Here is a 6228-nt window from a genome sequence, read left to right on the forward strand (position 1 = left end):
CCTTCTCACTATTGCGAGATCACGTGTAACCTCCCATCTTATGGAAAGATCCTGTCTGTGGTGTCAGATGAGATTACACCACTATGCTATCAGGATCTGTCCGAAGTCTTCCTTGAGAAAAATGCTCAAGTGTTGCCTCCCCATAGGGACTATGATTGTTCTATCGATCTACTCCCTAATAGCAAATTGCCTTTCGGCCATGTTTATCCTCTTTCACAGGATGAACTTTCTCATCTCAAGGAATACTTGGATGAGAATTTGGTGAAAGGGTTCATCAGACCCTCTACTTCTTCCACAGCTGCAGGACTTTTCTTTGTCCGCAATAAGGATTCAAGTCTTAGGCCTATTATTGACTATAGGCAACTAAATACCATTATGATAAAGGATCGTTATCCTTTACCGCTCATTCCTGAACTCATTGAACAAGTGCGTGGGGCTACTTACTTTTCTAAATTGGACCTAAAAGGGGCATACAACCTAATCCGAATCCGTGACGGAGATGAGTGGAAGACAGCATTCAGAACCAGATATGGATTATTCGAATATCTTGTGATGCCTTTCGGGTTGTGCAATGCTCCCGCAGCTTTTCAAAGATTCATAAATGACATCTTCAGAGACTTACTTGATGTCTGTGTTGTGGTATATCTGGACGATATACTTATCTATTCTCGATCTTTGTCTGAACATATAAAACATGTAAGACTTGTGTTATCCAGATTACTCGCACACAACCTATACGTGAAATTAAAAAAATGCCTATTTCATAAAGAAGAAATACTATTCCTAGGATACATCATATCTAAAACCGGAATCAAGATGGATATGAGCAAGATATCGTGTATTCTGGATTGGCCTATACCAACAACTCGTAAGGCATTACAGCGATTCCTCGGATTTTCAAACTTCTATAGGAAGTTCATCAAGAACTTCTCTGCTATTGTGAGACCTCTCACACAACTTATAAGTATAAAGAAACCATTCAAATGGTCAGAAGAAGCAAATGGAGCTTTCCGCTTGTTAAAATCAAGCTTTACTTCTGCTCCCATACTACGCCATCCAGACCCATCCCTCCAATATATTCTGGAGGTAGATGCGTCAAATATGGCAGTAGGAGCAGTTCTCTCCCAACGACCAACAAATACTTCACCACTCCACCCAGTTGCTTTTTTCTCTAAATCACTAAGCAGCCCAGAGGTGAATTACCCAGTGGGTGAAAAAGAGTTGCTTGCCATAAAACTGGCACTAGAGAATTGGCGACATTTACTTGAAGGTACCCGATTACCAATACTCATATATACAGATCATAAAAATCTTCAATACCTTCAGACTAACAAAACTCTTTCCCACCGGCAGGTACGATGGTCATTATTCTTCCTAAGATTCAACTTCCTAGTGACCTACACACCTGCAGACAAAAACAAAAAAGCGGATGCGCTATCACGATTAATCGAAGATAACTGCGCTGAAGTTCCTTCTATTCCTATAATACCCTATGAACGTATTATTGGTGTTGTTCGTTCCCTGAAGGAAGAGATTTTGCACAGTATAGGATTGGATTCACCTCCACCACAACTAAGTACTGATGCAGAAGGCTTCCTCTACTACAACGACAAACTTTACATACCCCCTACTATGCGCACCAAGATCTTGGAATTGTCACATGATGTGCCTATGGCAGGACATATGGGTATGACTAAGACCCTTAATTTGCTTACCAGGCAGTTTTGGTGGCCTGATATGAAGACGTCTGTACAAAAATTTGTTTCTTCATGTGACATCTGTGCAAGGTCCAAAATTGACACTACAAAACCATCTGGTCTACTCTGCAGTCTACCAATACCCCAGGTTCCATGGGAAGTTGTGTCCTTAGACTTTATAGTAGAACTACCACCTTCCAAAGGATTTAATACCATTCTAGTGTCAGTGGACCATCTAACAAAGATGGCACATTTCATTTCTATTCGCAGACTACCTTCATCTAAGCAAACAGCGGAATTACTAATGAAACATGTGTTCAAGTTACATGGAATTCCAAAGACTCTTTTATCCGACCGTGGTTCACAGTTCATCTCCAAGTTTTGGCAAGCTCTATGTCACATACTACGGATTGAGCGAAAGCTCACTTCTCCTTACCACCCTCAGACCAACGGACAGACTGAAAGAGTCAACCAGTGCATTGAACAATATCTACGTTGCTACACCTCATACCTACAGGATGATTGGGTGGACCTCCTCCCTCTGGCGGAATTTGCTTATAACAACGCAACCCACAGTACTACTAAGCAAAGTCCGTTCTACTTAAACTATGGGTTTCATCCCACACTTCTTCCACCACGCATCCTACCATCAAGTAACCCAGTAGCCTCGGATTATCTTACCCAAATAAAAAACTCTCTGGGTTTACTTAATACCACCATCTCACACGCTCACAGTCAACAAAAAAGGTACTATGACCTTCGTAGAAGACCTTCTCCTCAATATGCTATTGGGGACCTCATTTGGCTATCGACGAAAAATTTAAGGTTAAAGATCCCTAGCAAAAAGCTTGGACCTTTATTTCTGGGACCCTTCCCAATTAAGAAACTCATTGGAAAAGCTGCAGTACAACTCACTTTACCGGCAGATCTCAGAATACATCCCATCTTTCATGTGTCGCTACTGAAACCACATGTTCCTAACCAAGGAATAAGGCCTACCATCTTACCTCCACCTCCAATACAAGTTGAAGGCGGAGAAGAATTTTAGATTAGGGAGATTTTGGATTCTCGTATCCACAGAGGAAGACTCCAATATCTCATAAGATGGAAGAACTATGGACCCCAAGACGACACCTGGTTGGATACTTCTGATGTTTACGCACCTAGGCTTATACGAAGGTTTCACTCTAAATACCCAGAGAAACCAGTGCTATAGGCCTTCCGGAGTCGGCCTTAAGGGGGGGGGGGTACTGTAAGATTCTGGTACCTTTGGTACCCTTATTGCCCATTTTCCTTTTCATATTGCGTCCCACCTTTTTAGTTAGGTGGAACGCATATACCTTTAAGCCGTATGACATTATCACTGAGCGCCGCTCTGAGCGGCTATTTCAATCGCCGGCTTTCTCTCTCAGGTAGTTCGTTCAAGCCGCCAGTATACAGCTATGCCTGACGCTACCTGGACATGTATCTCGCTACCTGTTCTTGTGCTTCACTTTCTGATCTTGTATCTCGCTACCTGATCTGATGCTTACAAGCCTTGTCTTATGCTGCCGGAGCCTCCAGCTATTCTCTTTACCTGGAACAGACCGGAACCTCGATACTGATCCCGTATCTTGCTACCGGATCACTCCCTCACTACCGGACCCCTCTACTTACTAACCTTACTAGTGATAAGTACCCCACAGGGGATTCCTCCATAACTAACTTACACTATCTACTTCTGCACATTAAGGACTGTTACTATCTATGCATTACTAATTCTATCATCTGCACTGTTACATAGATTGCTAGCTCTTGAGTCTACTACCATCTATCCTTGCACTGGGTTAGTCTCTCCTGTATATCATCTGCTGTCCTTACCACCTATTACCATACATGATTACTAACCTATCTGTATCCTACCTATTACCGTCTACTACTATCAAGTGCTTATCATTGCTATCACTGCTCACACCTGTCCCTTCAGCACATCACCTCTATACTGTCATATACATCCTATCACTCCAGGAACAACTTATTGAGTGTGTGTATATCTGTATGCTGAAGCAGGCGGGTCCACAGTGATGAGTCTGGAGAGTTGGATCTGGTAATTCAACACATCTCTACATGACTACTGAGTGGAGATTCTGCAGCTGCAAATCCAGCTTACTATAAAAACGCAGGAGCGTTACACACCCACGGCTTCATCTGCCTGTTTGCAAGACATGAATCGCTGGCAGCATGATCAAAGTTGTAGAAAAAAAAAACCCTTTCAGGACAGGAGGACTTTTCCATTGAGCACAACTCAATATAGGAATGGGAGAGACCTTGGTCCTGATCATCAGGTATTGAGACACTGACAGGTGGAGAAAGGAAAGTCAGGAATGCCCTGCATCCTACCACCAGTATGCTCTAGTGGTAAAAACTATGTGTCCTGAACCGTGATGGATTAAGCTTCCAGATACACAAGGATTTGCGTAGTAGTCACAAGACCCTTTTTGAAAGACTAGTCAGCCAATCTCCTGTAGGGTTCTGAGAACCCCCTCCGAATACTTGACAGGAGTTCCGGTCTAAAAGAGGAGTGGATCGAGAACCCAACCAGCAGACATATATGCTGCATGACGTCTTAAACCGTGTAGAAACAGAGGCATATCAGAAGACAGCTCTGGGAATTGGAAATAGGCATCCCTCTGAGAAACAATAGTACTCCTCTTAAAATCACATCTGCTGGAATTGGAATTGCCGTCCCCAGAGATGGTAAGACCCACGTTGGCTAGCAGAACTTGCTTATTGTTGCTGGAGCAAAGGATTCCTCCTGGCACAGTCAGAGGCTTGAAGGTGTCTGACTGACCAACATGGCCTGAAGTGCTTGACATGAAGGTCCAACTGTTGTCTGGTTGACTGCTGTCTTTTTTCGACCTCACAAACTATGTAACTATTTAGATGGGCACCTTAAAGACCACAACATACAGGGGTATACAATTTATGGTTAACAGCAAACACACACACATCATAGGTTGAACTGGATGGACTGGTGTCTTTTTTCGACCTCACAAACTATGTAACTATGTAACTGTCCGAGACCAAAGCTTGTATCTTCCTAGCAGAAGAGGAGCAACCAGGTACCCAAATGATACGCATAAGTGGCACAAAGGAGAAAAAGGCGAGTAAGCAACCTCTCCTCCAGAAGTGGAGCTCTTTGCTGACTACTTGGTTGAGGACTATTTCTCTCTTCAATTGTTTCTGGACTCCAAGTCGGAACTGCAGGAGCAAACTTTGGAGTAAGACACTGACTCTTGAACTGCAGTCCTCTTTCATTCAGCAGACATGTACTCTGAGGGAAGGAGGCCAGACTAAACACGGCACTTGGCTGTCAAATGAGGTTAGCCCTTGAAGGGTACTGTTTAGACTCTCACAATGATGACAAGATTGTCCTACTTGTAGAATTATTCCCAGCTATTTGCTATCAAATAAAGCTATCCCTTTAACCACTTTACCACCGGAGGATTTTGCTGTCTTATGTCCAGGCCACTTTTTGCGATTCGGCGCTGTGCAATTTTAACTTTTTTCCCCACAAACAGAGCTTTCTTTTGGTGGTATTTGATCACCTGTGCAATTTTTACTTTTTGCGCTATAAACAAAAAAAGAGCGTTTATTTTGAAAAAATAACAATATTTTTAACATTTTTTTATATGAAATTCCTCCCAAAAAATATGTAAAAATCAAATTTTTTTTAAAATTTTTGGCCAATTTGTTTTCTGCTACCTATGTTTGGTAAAAAAAATCACAATAAGCGTATTTTGATTGGTTTGCGCAAAAGTTATTGTGTTTACTAACTAAGGGAAAGATTTCTGTCATTTTTGGTGTTTTTTTTTTAATGAGTAATGGCGGCGATCTGCGATTTTTTTTTTGCGGGACTGCGACATTGCGGTGGACAGATCGGACCCTTGACTGACATTTTTGACACTTTTGGGGGTACCAGTGACATTACTGCAGTAATCAGTGCTATATATATGCACTGTTACTGTAAAAATGACACTGGCAGGGAAGGGGTTAATTTTATTGGAGAGGGAGGGGTTAATGTATGCCTGGTGCTTACTGACGTGTGGGGGGGGGGGGAGGTGACTGAGTGAGTCAGGGACAGATTGCATGTTCAGCTATGCTGAACACTCCGATCTGTCACTCCCTGTCACTTAGGAGATCCGCCCGCTTTGTTTACACAGGCGGGCGGATCTCCAAACTAGATTCCCCGACGATCGGGGAAGAGCAGCGGCGATCGCCGCTGCTACTCCCCTGGCCCGACTCCCACTGTGAATGAAAACAGCGGGAGCGTGCCTCCGGCAGCGCGCCAGCGCCGCCTACAGGGGGATGATAACGAGCCACTGTGCCGCAGTAGAGGCACAGTGAGCGGTCGTAAAGTGGTTAAGGCTCCATTCACACTACTCAGCCTGACAAGTCGCGGTCCATTGACTGCTACAGGACCCGTTCTAATAGGAGCAACACAAGTCACTCCGACTTAGAAAAAGGGTCCTGTACTACTTCGGGGCGACTT

Source organism: Pelophylax lessonae (assembly GCF_965119305.1).
Source record: "Pelophylax lessonae genome assembly, chromosome: 11".
In the NCBI taxonomy this organism is placed as follows: Eukaryota; Metazoa; Chordata; class Amphibia; order Anura; family Ranidae; genus Pelophylax; species Pelophylax lessonae.